Raw genomic sequence first — 15,914 nt, 5'->3', positions numbered from 1 at the left:
TAGTGTAAACTATGCACTTAGAGTGATAATGATGTATTAGTGTGTGTTCATTAATTGTAATAAATGTACTACTCTCATGAGGGATGTTGAAAATGAGGGAAGCTATGTGTGTGTGGGGGGTTAGGGGACATTAGAAATCTCTATACCTTCCACTCAATTTTGCTGTGAACCTAAAAATGCTCTAAAAAATAAAGTCTATAAAAAATGGGTAAAGATTTATCAACACATGAAAAGCCTTGAACATTTACATCCTTTAATGCAGAATTTATATTTTTATGAGCTCATCCAATAAAAATTGAAGCAGGAAAATATTTTATTCCACTGATGTTGATTGCAGCATTGTTTAGTATAACAAGGAATTGGAAAAACCTAAATTTCTCACAACTTGATTAAAATATGATAAAAATGTCTTTTATGAAATACCATGTAACTATTAAAATTTTTAGACTGAATAATATGTTCACATGGTTCAAAAATAAAATACATATTACTCTCACCTCATCCCTATCTATTTTGTTCCCTTTGCCCTTTTGTATTTGTCTCCTATATATCCTTCTAGAATTTCTTTTGCAAGTCTAATGATATATCTTATTTATTCCCTTTTAAGAAGTTTCCATGTCAAAATATGGAGTACTTCCTTGTTCCTTCTTTTACAATTGTAGAATGGCCTGTTATGTGGATATCCTATAAGTTTGTAAAAAATGTCTTTATTGCTAGACACATTGGTTTAATATTTTCAAAACATGTCTGTTAAATTAGAAATTGGATTATTTCCCAAAGCTTAGCAAATATAGTCTTATACATAGTGTTATAATATAAAATTAATAGTTCTTCAATGAATAACTGTACATAACATCTTTTTGTATATGTGCAAATATATTTAAATGACAAGTTCCTAGAAATGGTATTGCTCAACTCATAAAAGCATTTGTAATTTTTGTAGATATTGTCACATTGGACTTCCTAGTGGTCTAACCATTTTTCACTTTCACAATAAGCAGTCTTTGGTAGAGATGACATGCTGAGATTGCATTTGAATCAATAGTCAAATGTCTGTTGAGACCAGAGAAAACAATATTCAAAAGCATGATTTCTCAGGAATGCCGTTCTCTCACACCTCAGTCTTGAATGCTGGGTGCCCTCTCAGTCATTCAAAGCATGGTAGGGAGAGGCACTGTTTCTGAGAAAATTACAAGTTATTTTTCTGTGGTCTGTGTGTCTTTCCTGGAGCAATTAATAATCAAATTAAAAATGTATCCTTGTTATTGACTGTAGACACTGTTAGGGTAAGCTCTTTAATTACTTTTAAAGTAAATGTAATTAAACTCTATAAATTTTAGTTGAAAAAGGTGGAGCATAATTAATGCTTCAGGGTGCACTGGCACTGGTTCCTCTCTTTTATTCGGTCCCGCTGGCTTCCAGTCTGTAAGTTGGCTCACCTGACACAGGCAGAGATTTTTTCCTTCTCAGGTTTCCATGTGCCTCCAGGGCAGGGTCAGGAAGATGACAGTCCAGAGGGAGATGAGACATCAGGATAGGTGCCTGCCACCCACGCTCCCTGTCTAGGGGGAAGACACAAGAATATGGTAACTTACATGAAAGCTAGATTTTTGGTCAGAAATCTGTGATCGTTTTTTAAGATTTTATTTATTTATTTTCAAGTGAAGAGAAGGGAGGGAGAAAGAGAGGGAGAGAAAAATCAAGGTGAGAGAGAAATATCAATTGGTTGCCTCTCATACTGCCCCAACTGAAGACTGAACTTGCAACCCAGGCATGTGCCTGACAGGGGATCAGGATTGAAGTGGCGACGTTTTGCTTTGTGGGGTGATGCCTAACCAATTGGGCCACATTGGTTAGGGCTGTGATTGTTTTTAGTACTGTTTCAGAAAGTTTTCAGAGTCCTCAGGAGGAGGCAGTGGTAGGGAGAGGGTGTGCTGAGTGAGCAAAGTCCATGTAAGAAGCAGGTCATCGATGGGTTCAAAGCTGGACTTGGTAAATGGAGAATTCAGTTAATGAAATTCAGTTGGTGGTAATGACATTGTTCTCAGAAGGACAGATGAAAGGCTTTCAAGTCCAGAAGCACATTTGGCTGGGTTTGGATAGAGTTTAGTTTTATAGGGAGGTATGTGGATACAGATTTATGTTGACTCTCAGCTTTTCTAGTGCTTCCTGCTCTAGGTAAAGGCCCTCTATCCAGGTACCCACATGCTGTCTCTACTTGAGCTCAGGAAAGGATGCAAAACCCCTCCCTCCGGTGTGTTGCCTGAGGCAACATTTGGAAACAGTTGGAACAAATTCACTTAATGTAGAAAGTCAAAGGTTAAATTCTTCCTCTGCCCTCTCTCCACAATCCAGTCTATTAGAGGTGACTCCTGTTTCCTGGACTTAATTATATACATCCAAATGCAAACAATACTAGCTTTGGGGATGCTTGGGCTCTTCCATGGGAGAAGGCAGGGGAGGGAGGAAAGCCATTTTACTATGGGTGACATGGAACTCTGAGTTATATAACTAGAATATTAAAAGGAATGTGACCTTGGTTTTTGCACTAAGGTGAAGTAGACTTAGTTTGGGTTCCCCTAAAAGCAAATCTTGAGACAAAGATTGAGTGCTCCTAGTTTACTGGAAAGGTGATCCCCAAAAATAATGTAAGGGGAGTAAAAAGAAAAAAAGAGACTGGAAAGGGAAGGAGTCCAATAGAGAATGTGAAACTATGCAAGTGGCAATTCACCACTGGTAGCAGGTGGAATGTCATTGCACTGGGGAACTGTGGGCCAGAGTGTGGAACAAGCACCCCAGAGCTCTACAGCAGAGGGCGTGAGGGAGCTCACAGTCATCTGAGAGTTGAAGGGTGTTAATCCTCCATCTGCCCATAGGCAGAGCAGAATATTGTGATCAGAGAATCTGATCTTGTCCTCAGGCAAAGAGGTGCCCATTCTGTCTGTTGGAAGACATGCAGTAAAATAGTGACAGAGTGGTGTGTGTGTGTGTGTGTGTGTGTGTGTGTGTGTGTGTGTGTGAGGGAGAGCACCAAGAACATTTGCCACATGGGCATTAATTTGCATGATTGTACTTCAATTCTCAGCTGACCCTGTTCTTCATGTATCTCATCCTCCAGTATGTTCAAATGAGCGTGTCTTTCTCATGGTGATGGTGGAGGTGCAAGAGCAAGCAAGACTGAATGCGCAAAACCACTCCAAGCCTCTTTTTGCATCACATCTGCTAACATCCCATTGGCAAGTCACATGGCTGAGTATGGAGTCACAGGTTGGAGCAAGTTACCATACCCACTAGGGGAGGGCATTGCAAAGTTACATGGCAAAAAGGCACAGTTACAGAGAGGAGCATATAATTGGGCCAAACAATGCAACCTACCACAATTAGTAACCATGTCTTTGATCCCAGAGCTTCCTGTCCTGTCCCTTCAGCTGCTGATCAGATTCTGTGAACCATCTCATTACCTCAATAATTTCCCTTGTTGGCTAAATTTACCCAGAGTTGGATTCTTTTCCTAACAGATCCAGGTATTGTTATGAAGGAGAGAATAGGATCAGAGAAGTTAAGTTCCAAAGGTTTCATGGCTTGTGGGTGGCAGAGCTGAGATTCAGATCAGGCTCCTAGTTCCAGACTTTCCCCCGTGCACTAACCTGAGAATTGTGGTTTCCTAGAGCAAGGGAGAGACAGGCTGGAGTCAGGATTCATCATGCATGCTCTTGCTCTCATGTACTCTGCCAGCCTTGTGGGGAGTGTGGTATTGAAGCAAGAACTGGACAAAACAGGAGAAGAATGAACAAGATGGCCAGGACCCAAGCTTGCCAGTGGGAGCCAGGAGTGTTTCTTCCCAGCCTGCCCGGTATCATTCTAGCTGTTATGGCGGTTCTCAATCTGGAATGTGTATCAAAACCTCTCTCAAAATATGCATGCCAGGGACCCATGCTAGTAGATTCTTATTCCATATATCAATACAATTTTCCTGTCTTCTTCAAGTATTCATTTTTAAAATTAGTGTTCACACAAACACACACACACACAAAAGCACAAACAGCACAGAAACTAAAAACGAAAAGTCACTGACTGTAAGATGTGGACCTTCATGTATCTGCTGCAGCATAGCACAGCATCTTCCCAGCAGAATGGCATTTTATTTTCTTACTTGTAATCTCTTGTATCAGCCAAGACTGTGTGGATACTTTTCTTTCCCTTTTTTAAAAATAAAAACTTTACTTAGGGCCTTTCCCTCATTATATTTAGTTCAGTTCAAAGTGCCACTTAAAAAATACACAGGAACCAGGGAGACAAAAATCAGTGACAAATTCAGCATGATTTTTTGAGTACCAGCACCATGTAACACACTTTTCTAGTTGGTATAAGGCTTTGAAAGGTGCAACTTGGAGTGTAGCTAAGCTGGGGCAAAGATGGGGAAGGTGAGTGATATCAGCTTATCTGAAAGCACAACTTATTCGGGGAACTGAAAGTAGGTTTTGGGAAACTATGTACAGTAAGTCCTCACTTAGCTTCATTGATAGGGTGTGTGACTTTAAGCAAAATGATGTAAAGCAAAACCAAATTTACCATAGGCTAAGTGATATAAACCAGAGGTCAATTTCTATGGCATCTTGTCAATGTTACAACAAAATGACATTGAAAGATGTTGAATGAAACATTATTCAAGGATCTGCTTACCCAGTAAATGGCCTGATCATGCACACGTGTCTCTTTTAAACAGAAGGGATCTAATCTTTAAGTCCGAAAGTGCTTTCATAAAGATGTCAGCTGTGAGTGCTGGAGTGGATCTCAGGCTCAGAAGTTCATGTGATCCAACTGGTGGCATATTTTTGGCATTTGTATAACTTTATCATGAGCTGGGAATAAAGAAATCTGAAACTCCCAAATCTTACAACTTGCACCACAAACATTCTCAGTAGGAGAGAATAAAGATGTCCCTAAACAAAGGCATCTGAGGGCCATTGGCCTTGATGTGAAATAATGGTGGCTGTGCATTCAGGAGGGCTGTGATAGTCACAATCTCACACTTGCTTCGAGCCCCATTTTAGGATATTGGCACATTCTTCACCATATAACACTGTCCCTGCCCCACTAGGATCTTTTTGTAGGGAATGATGAGGATCAGGGTGTGGGCAGGGCCAGCAGGGGCGATGGGCTTCCCCTTGGCAAAAGGAGTAGAGGTTGAAGGAGGCTCCACAGAGACATGCAGCCTGTATTTGCTGAGACCCAGCCTCTCAACTGAGAGACCCCAGATGGAGAACAGGTTAGAGTGAAAGAAAGAGGAAGAGGCAGACAAGAGACAGCTGAGATGTGATATTACAAATGGTCATGCTGATACTTTCCTTGAAAGGTAAGATGTGAAGGATTAAAGAGCCCACCACTGACATTGTTCATGTATGAAGGCCCAGCAGGGCCATGTACTTTCTCCTAGTTGTATCCACCGTACCCCCTCAACAGCCCTTGCTTGGTTAATGACAAAGGCCTTCCTATATTCTCATTGCTTGATTCGCATATTGTGTCCATTCCCATAGAATGCCCTTTTTGCTTTGTAACCTGCAAAGCTGGGGTTCAGACTGCAACTTTCCTGTTATTTAAGGCAAGCTAATTCAATCTGTGTTGCTGGATATTTAATTGCAGAGAGTTCTGAAGTCAACATCTCCCTGTTTATTTCTGTGGACCTTCCAAAGCTGGTTAACACCATGACCCTTCTGAGGCCCATCTGGTGGGCTTGAGTTTCGCAGAGCTGGAGGTGGGCTTTTACCTTATGGCTTGAATTAGTGATTGTCGTTTTTCTTGAGGCAGAAAATGTTCTTGATGGACCAACTATTTTCTACTTTTTGTTTTTCAGGCAGCACTTAACACTCTAAGGGAGGCCAGTTTGCAATTGTACTGGTTTAGATAAAAGGAGTCGAGCAACTTCCAGAATTAGTAAATGAAAGTCTATCATATACAGACACACACACACACACACACACACATACTAATATATATATATATGTAACTTATATATATGTAACTTATATACATGAAACGTGTAACATTAAATTTACCATCTTAACCATTTTTAGTGTATGGTTCAGTCATATTAGATATATTTGCATTGCTGTACAACAGATCTCTAGAACATTTCCATCTTGCAAAACTAAACTCTATACCCATTAAACACTAATCCTCCACCTCCAGCCCTTGGCAACCACCTTTTCTCTACTTTCTAGTTTTATGAGTTTAACTCAAGTTTATCATCTTTACATCTACCTCAAGTGCCAAAGCAACGTCTTCATTGTGCCTGATGGTGGCTCAATAAGTTACTACAGGTATGATTTTTTTCCTTAAGCTCTTTCAGTCTCATTTTACAAACTTTTATGAATAAAAATGGCACAACAAGGCAGGATGGCCCTCTAAGAAATCAATGTTTTGTAACAGAAAGCTGTTTATACCATAGATTACTTTATACATGTGAAAAAAATATTGGAAAAAGATACTGCAAGCAATTATCTGCAGGTGGTAAAATTATGAATAAACTTTTAATTTTTTTTAACTGATGTGCAAAAACCTGGATCACTTGTCTAACAAAGAATAGATACATACAAAACAAAAACAATAAATTGTCTAGATATTTGGTACCATGTAAGCAAAAATACTTCTTTCTGATACTTGCAATGTTTTTGAAAAGCTAATTGGGGAATGAATAAACCAATCAGATAGTTTTGCACAAGTATTTTCTATGAGCCAAAAAATTGGTTAGGAACCATATGCTCTAATGGTTAAGTAGTGAAAGGCTTTCCATTTGAGCAGATGGCTCTTAACCAGTTGTTTGGCTGTTAGAAAGCTAAACATGTTGGTGAAACTTTCTTAGTCAGGGGGCCCTATCTGCAGAGAAATATTAGGGGAAGTTATTCTGACTGGGTACAGGACTCAGATGATTCAACTCAAAGTCACCTGGGGAGCAACTTTTCACAAGGCCTTTGCTTCAGTCAAGTGTCACTCATTGCAACTTGAACCAGCCCATGCTGAGAAGGTAACCTGGAGCAGAGAGCCAGGCATGTGTCATGGAACCCACGTCATAGCTTTTGGGGTCCAGAACCTCAGCGGCAGGGTCATCACAGAGGCTCGTGTCTGCATATTCTGGGAGCTCTGCCTGGTTTGCTGCATCCTCTTCTCTCTCTGTGTTTCTTCTTTTTTCTCCTTGTCTCAGACTCAGCACCATCTGACCTCTCAGTTGTAAAGCCCAGGAATCCTACATGCCTAAGAGAGAAAGAGAATTTAACTGAGTCAGCTTGGGTTAGGCATCTGCCCGCGTGGCCATTAGCCTGCAGGGTGCACTTGTGTAATTTGGAAAAAACGTCCTTTCTCCAGGCCGATGCAGCCCTGAACCAGGGCACACAGGCTTCACGTGTGCCACCCACTCCTGCCCTTGTGCAGGATGCAACCCACACAAGGGTACATGGTAACCCCCGTCCACTGCTGGTCCATTCAGCTGGGATGGGGGCAGGCAGAATTGCATGGTCTCCCCCAAGCATGTGGGTGGGGAGACTCGCCACCCAAGGAACAAAAACAGCTCTAGAACTTTCCACTCCACCTCCTTCAGGCAGATCATGTTGCAGTGGGGCTGGAGGTGCCTTGTGCTGGCAAATTCCATGAAGAAACTGTAACTCTTGTTTGCAAGCATAGAGAACATGATTAAATCAAAGTTAATAAATGTATTACTATGGCTAGGAAAGGGAAAAAAATAATAGAGATCACCTGGCCTCATTTTGTATCATTCAATAACAGTGAAATAGGAGATAAGTTTTTGAGACTTACCACCGAAACATAAACGGTTTATTAAAGAAAAGAATAGAAGTTCTTTAGGTTTTTATTCTAGAAATGTAGAAGCACCTGGAATGGTTCAGGATTGTCTGCTGACAGAGGGAGCCGGCGTGAGGCAAGGTCTGGTGCATCTTTCAGCTCTTATCAAACCAGGACACCTGGCTCAGAAAAAGCAATCCAATTTTTCCTTTTTCAACTCTCTTTCAACCCGCTCCCATAAACTAGCTCATGGTTTTCTGAAATCTGTTTGTAATTGTCAACAGTATTCCCATATTAGACGTAAAAACCCATCTGTATTTGGAGAAAGCCTCTGGTCTCTTCTGTATCTGTTTTTCCTCCCCACTCCCCACCCTCTCCTGTGTTTGACAAGACTCCAGGCTGAGTCAGGAACCCCTGGCCCCCTTTCCTCCCTGCAGAGCAGACTCCTGTGGGGTCATCACTCACAGGCTTCACCTCTCCGCCCTTCTGGTGACATAGAATTTTCAAATTTCCTTTGACCTCAGCTGCCACTGATGGCCCTTCCCTAGCTCCTTCCCATCCCCATAGACCCAATATAGCTGGGCACACATTTCCAAATGTCAGCCCATTGGCCTTTGTGAAATGAATGACAAGGCATTTTCTTCTCTTGTAGTTGGAGGTCAACATATTTATAATTGGTCTTTGACTATTCTTGAGACACTGTTCCTAGGTTTTCTGTTTCAGATTTTGCTGCCTACTTCCCACCCCCCAAATAACCCCAACTTGATTCAATTCAAGGTGGTCAATACCAACTTGGGGCTGGGTGGGGCAGTCAGAAAGATGGTCACCCATACAACTTGGGTATGAAAGGTTTAATCAGCCCTTTCTGGGGCAGGAGGTTGGTGAAATTTCTGTACCTCTCCCAACCCCATCATCCTGGTGTTATCTTGTTGTTCAGAGAATACTGAGTTACACAACATGTCTTGTGCTGTCGGTTGGACATAGCTTAGGCAACTAACTGTTCAGCGGTGCTTGGAAGGTTTTGAAAGTCTAGGGAGGAAAACAATTTGGCTTGTTCTAGAGGTCTTTGGCTTAAAGAGCTGGAGAGGATTTGTAGGAGCCAGGTTGTAAAATGTAGACAAATCCCTGAGCAACAAAAGACCCTATAGGAAACTTACATGTAGATGCAATGACTTTTCATGCACATGGATTAGGAGTCCCATGGTTAAACCATAAAATTGTTAGGATGTAGGGGTCAAGGAACTCAGAAGAGCAAGCCAAGAATAGTCTCCTGAAGAGATTTAGAAGTGTTTTCTGCCAGGCAGGTGGAGACAGAAAGAGGATCCTCAGAGGAAAGAAGGATATTGAGAAAATCATTACAGATTTAATCCTCTAATTAAACAGCTGGACACCTTCTGGGGCATTTGGGTAACTCTCCAGGGTTCAAGATATGCCCAAGAAGAGAAAAATTTAATTAAGACTTACTGGGTAATTGTGAAATTTGGATGTAAGAGCACTCATTTTACATTACGCTCCCTAGATTATGAAATTGTTAGGAGTTGAAATTGGAGACGAATGAACATGCCCTCTGACGTTTTTGGAAAGGGTGTCATAGAACATGTATTAGTGAATATATCCTTCTCGATTGCCCAGACTAAAGAATGACTTACATCTGTTGCTACACTTAGAAACAAGTACATTCAGTGGGTCCACTTCTCAGGCTTGGCTGTACACTGAAATCACCCAAAGGAGTTATAAAAAAAATATTGATACTAGGGTCTATTCCCAGGGATTCTGACTTAATTGGTCTGGAGTGTGGCCTGGGTATTGGGATTTTTAAAAGCTTCTTTAGATAATTCTAATATGCAGCAGAGTCTGAGCACTCTGTGGGATGTTCTTATTACTTTAAACATTTTTAACAAATTTACTCCTTGATATTGAATTGGTTGGCCTTTACTGAGGCTTAGTATTTCCACTTAACAGTGTGTTTATGTTAACAATACATTCAGAGTGTTCCAATGTATTCTTCAACTGCACATGCCTATCTTCTACTAAAGTATGTCTGTAGAAATGTACCAGATATTGATCTTGAGTTCAACCGAATTTAGAATTTTCTAAAACCATTTTAAGGGTTTTATTTGAGAGTTTTGATAAAGATTAAAGTCTAATTTTTGTTTTGAAAAGGTCATAATTTATGACAGGGGGGTCTCATTTTTTTTAAAACAAGGTATAGTCCATATTATGAACCCGTCTGTGAATTAGAGTGGTTCCTAAATGTATCAGTTAGCTTTTGCTGCATAACAATTATCCCAAAATTTAGTGACTTAAAATAAGAATTATTCATTATTTCTCATGAATCTATGAGTCAGTGGTCAGTTCTGCTGATCTTGGCCAGGCTTGACTCATTTCCACCGGGCCCATTTAAGTGTCTGAGGTCACCTCGTCAGCTGGATGTAGGCTAGTTGGTCTTGGATGGTTTCCTTAATATGTCTGCTGGTGTTCTAGCTATAGATGGGGTGACTGCGCCATGTGGTCTCTCACCCTTCACTAGGCTGGCCTGGCCTCACTCACATAGTAGTCTCAAGGTTCCAAGAGCAGCAGGAGAGTAAGTACCAATGTGGAAACAAGCACTTTTATAGTCTGTGCTGTGTTGTTTGCTACTGTCTTATTGGCCAAGGCAAGTCATATAGCCAAGTTCAGAGCCACGTGAGTGAACACTACCAATGGGCATAGCTATATGGAACCATAGAACAAACTGGCTTCATTCCTGCAAGCAATGCACCAGGATGCCTGTCATATCAATGCCACCAATTCTTCCAGCATTCTGGGTTATCTTTTCCTTTAAGCTGCAAATAGAATGGCTCAAACCCTTATCCCATAAACCTTGGGTATTCCATTATTCCTCTTCCCAACAACTCCAAGGATCCTTGGAGAGTATGAGTGAGTGAGTGTGTGTATGTGTGTGTGTGTAAGGAAAATGATATAGAAGGGGTGCACTTACTTTCCTTCCCAACATTCTTGCATTAATTTTCTTTTTTTCACAGAATTGTCAATGGATTATAGTTTTCACTCCACCTCCAGGATTTGCTTTCCTCCTTCCAGACTTCAGCCTTTAAGTATCAGTCTTCAGACTATTTGTTAATTTTAAAGGAGAAAAGGTAGCTTTACAACAGAGTTATCTAGAGGGCAAGGGGTCAATCTTAACATTCTCAACCATGGGACAAAGTGACACCAGGGGCCTTTGATTTGATGCACTGAGATGGGCAGAACTTCATTTCTGTGGTTGTGCCAAAACTGCATGAGCTGAATCTTGTTAGGAGGGAAAAAGCCATACAAATTCTGTTCAGGTACATTGTACAAAATAAATGATTTGGACACTTCAAAATGCCAATATCATATAAGACAAAAAGTGGCAAAAGAAATATTTTAGATGAAAGAAGATAAAAGAACATGAAAATCAAATGCAGTATGTGATCATAGAATTAACTGTGGATTGAAAAAGAAGCTATAAGGATATTGGTGGAATGATCATGGAAAATTTAAATATGGACTGTATATTAAATGTTATTAAATTGATATTAACTTTCTAAGTGTGTTAATGATACTGTTGCTCTGTAGGAGAACAATCTGAGAGGAGACAGAACTAATATTTCATAGTTAGCTGTCATGATATCTGCAACATACTTTCAATTTGTTTCAGTAAAAAACAAGCAAATATGACATGATATTAATGATTGGTGATTTTGGGTAAATGGTATATAGATGTTCATTGTTCTAGTCTTTCAAATTCTAATAGGTTTGAACTTTCAAGATGAAAAGAAAATGGAGAACATGTTTTGGGCATTTGCACTAACACTGAAAAGACAAACTTCCATTCTCTATCATGGTCTGAATTTCTCAAGTTTGCTTTTAGGCCAAAAAGCAAGAGCAAGAGCAAAGACCTCAGAGGTTTTCTTGTACTGCATGCCAGGAAATCACTGGGCACCAGTCCCTCAGGAGGCTGGGGCAGGGAGAGCCCAGGGAGACTTGCCCATCCTGCCCAGGGCATCTTTCTGCTTCAAGTCAGGACTCGTCTGCCATGTGCACCAGCAACAGGTCTCAGGGCTCACTCTGGCTTATGAAATCATTTCTGCCACCGGAAGTGCTCTGCTCTTCCTGCGGCGGCCCTTTCTGGGAGTGCTCTGGTTTCACACTGCTTTGGTGCTTTGTGTGCTCCCCTGGGAAGCCATGGGGAACACGGGAACTGTCACTATCACTCACCAACCCCTGTGCTTCTGAAATTACTCATCCTAGATTCAGTCAGGAAACAGGAAGTGGATACTGTCCTGTGAAATTTTGGCTGGCTCCTCTTGGACTCACGTATTCCCTGTTGGCCAGGCGTGCATCACTTTTCAACATTATTACTAAAGAAAGACCTGAAATTGAGAATTTAAAAATTTCCTGTCTCCTATGGTTCCTTCCAAGGGAAGACCCAGCTGGGCCTCTGAGCCCCAGATGATGAATTTTTCCTCCCCCCACACATTGTAGGGTCTCAGGGTGACTTTCCAAAACTGGGCAACTACCATCCATCTGTGCTCACTGCCCAACCAGTAGCTCCTGGTATGAACAGCAGTTGCCCTGAACTGACAGAATCTAGTTCTAAATTCAGTTCCAGAATATTTTCCACATTTTATTATAACATTTGGCTGTGGTTTTAAAATACAGATAACAGTATGCTATTGCCTTCTTTCTCTGACAAGAAAAGAAAGTCGTTAGGTTTTGCATGTTAGCAAAACTAGGTGTGGGTGGGGGGACGGTGACTCTGAACTGGTTTTGGATGATGATTTGGTAGCCCAGGGGAGGGGAGGAAATGGGTAGGGAGGAGAAGACAGTTCTGGTTGGAGACTATTGGAATGGAGGTGTGAGGCAGCATGGAGCATTCTGGAAACTGGAGGCCATTTGGTGAGACTGGAGAGTAGGGTGAGGCAGAGGGTACAGTGAAAGGTGACCCTGCCGAGATGGACAAGAAATAGACCACAGGCAGTGTCACCGCCTGGTACATTAAGGAGTTTAGACTTCATTCTCTAGGCCTGTCATTTCCCATTTTTGTCATTGTGAGTCATTTGTTGGATGCTGTTACTGAAAAGGATAATTGATTATAGGTAAATTAAGAAGAAACAATTCAAAACAACCTTAACATAATACACTAAAGCATACCTTTTTAAAAAAAAGATGAAATAATTGTTTCATATCAGCGAGGTGGTATTTTCTGCCCTTTTATCAAAACTCAAGGGTAGAAAAGTTGTGCCATTATTTGCATCAATTTGTTTCCCTAGTCTTTCTAAATTTATTTATTTTAAAAAATCCTCACCCAAGGATATTTTTATTTACATTTGGAGAAAGAGGAAGGTGGGAAGGGGGTGGAGAGAGAGAGAGAAAAACATCCATCAGTTTTCTCCTGTGCATGCCCCGGCTGGGGATTGAACCCACAACCGAGGTATGTGCCCTGACTGGGTTGAACCCAAAACCTTTTTGTTGTACAGGACGGCGCTCTAACCAACTGAGCCACCCCGCCAAGGTACAGTACATAGTGGCAATGGCAGTCAACATTCAGCTGCTCTTTCAGGTGGCGCTACGTACTTGTATTAAACGGAGACAGGCATTATGGAGGATTCTCCTGGAAGACCACATTTAGCGCTCTGTTGGATGTGAAGTTAACAAGAACATGGTCTTCAAAGGCTGGATAGTCAAGTGTTTCAGCCTGGGAGGGAGCCAAGAATGGACTTATATTCATTCTTTTGTTGAATTTAGTTTCAAAGTATTCTTCATAGTATACTGTAACATTTGGATGTAGTTTTAAAATACAAATGATAGTATACTACTGATTTTTTCTCTGAAAAGAATGGAAAATCATCAAGAATTGGAAAAGAATCAGATGCTCAAGGATTGAGCCATTTGTACAATTTGTTTTAAAATTGTTTTTCTTCAGCCCTCTGAAGATATGTTCTGTATTACTTATGTGACTTCTGCAGCCAAGTTGCTAAAGATGAACTTATGTCCTTTGTAGCAAACCTGCTACAAACTTTGATTTTGGGTTTTGTCTTTATCTTAAAATTTTTTTTATTTTTAATAAGTCTTGGGAGGAGCCCAGAGCCACAAATTTCTTTTAAGTGTTGATAATTAATTGCAGTGCACATTGTCATAGCTAGCCCACTCTTTGTCTTTCACTGACACACAAGCCAAGTGATCCATCAGTAAAGTAAACTTTTGACACATGTAAATTAAAAAGAAAAATACTAGTCCTGACTGGTGTGGCTTAATGGGTTGAGAATCATCCCACAAACCAAAAGGTTGCAGGTTTGATTCCTGATCAAGGCACATGCCTGGGTTGCGGGCCAGGTCCCTGGTTGGGGGTGTGCAAAGGCAGCCAATCGATATTTCTCTCATACATTGATGTTTCTCTCCTTCTCTTTCTCCCTTCCCCTCTGTCCAAAAATAAATAAAATCTTTAAAAAAATACGAGACTTATTTTACTGAGCTCTTATCACAGTATTTTAATCTATGAACTCCTGTCTTTATTCAATGCTGAGAAATTCTCAGTCATTCACTCTTCAGCAGTATTTTTGCACCATTTTTTCTGTTTTTGTTTTTTAAGTTTTCCTTCTACTTTTTTGGGGTTTGTTTCTGCTTTCTGAAATGTACGCCTTTGCTTATGCTGTTTCCTCTGCCTGAAATGCACTTGCGGCCAAACCCTCTGCCTTCAATGTGCAGCTTAAATAACTCCTCTTCCATGAAACCTCTTTTGATCCCTAACTGGGCATACCCAATTTTCTGGTCATACAAAATTATAAACCCCTTGAAGTCAGGGTGGTGTCTTCTGTTTCTTTGTACTGCTCAGGATCCCAGCAAATTTATAGCATGTTGCTTGGTTGATTCTGATACATGAAAAAATGTTGGAAACTCACCATAGAGAGGAAACTAGAACTCGGGTTCAGGGGGAAAGGATGGGAAACACGGGTGTTCTTGGATAATACACTGATATATGCTGACATAAGTGAGCAAATGGTGACCGTTATTTCAGAAATGATAGCCATTAATAGCTAATATTTATTGCACATCTATTGTGTGATAGCCTCTGTGCTAAGCACTTTAATGTGTTGTTTTGGTTTATGCTCAAAACGATATAACGAGGGAGGGGGTATGATTCTTATTTTCCAGTTAGGACACTGGGGCTGCACACAGCGGTAAGCGCGGCTGGGGTGGAGCTGGGACTGGCTGACTGCAGGGTGTGCGTGGATAGCAACTGTGTTCCAAGGTCTCTCGAAGGGCGATGGCGAGTACACAGGACTAGGTTGCTTAGTGACCTTTAAACATTTTGAGTGTGTTATTTGGCCAATGCCACAGCTAGAACTTCCTTTTGTCCTGAAAATGTGATTTCTGTGGCAACTGGGAAGTCTTGTGGCCTTGGCAACTGTAAGCCAAAATCACTGTTAGGCTTTAAAATCAGCTCTGGGCCACTATTACATAACTGATGAGTAGTTAGCTTGGGAGGTAGTGATTGTATTTACATTTAAACTATTATTCATGTAGTTCTCAGCAATTGTTGGAATAGTCTCACACTTCTCAGATAATTTGCAAATGTCTTAAATGTCAATAAACAAAACAGACGGTCTCCACATTTATATCTTTATATTAATAAAGAAAGCCCATAATTCCTGCAAAATTTAAAACCCATCATTTATGGAACTAGCCTTACGAAACTGCCAGGTTTTGCTCATCACAAAAATTTTGTTTCAGCTTGATCTGCTTTGGTATTTTGAAGAGTTGTGATTTTCTTACAAGGTATGTTATGCTAATTACATGATAGCAAAATGCTCTCTCTTTGCAATTTTGTAAATAAGTCTGAGGATAAATTAGGGCAGTGGGGGTATTCACCTTCCAAATGCAGACACCAAAGGTATGGGTTTGTTTTCCTGAGTGTTGAGGTCGGGGTGGGCTCTCTCAAAATTGGGTGGGAAAATTAAAACTAGCAATTTCCAAGCTGCCTTTGTTTTGGGTGCGTGGGACGGAATGTGGGAAGGACAGGTCATGTAAGGTGACAGTCACCTGTACTACCCCCTTCAGAACATGCTTAGCATGTCTGCCCAAGCTGCAACTCCCTT

Source organism: Furipterus horrens, unplaced genomic scaffold (assembly GCF_987537825.1).
Source record: "Furipterus horrens unplaced genomic scaffold, mFurHor1.1.pri manual_scaffold_8, whole genome shotgun sequence".
NCBI classification, from domain to species: domain Eukaryota; kingdom Metazoa; phylum Chordata; class Mammalia; order Chiroptera; family Furipteridae; genus Furipterus; species Furipterus horrens.
The sequence above is the reverse complement of the archived record's forward strand: the minus strand, read 5'-3'. Positions refer to the sequence as shown.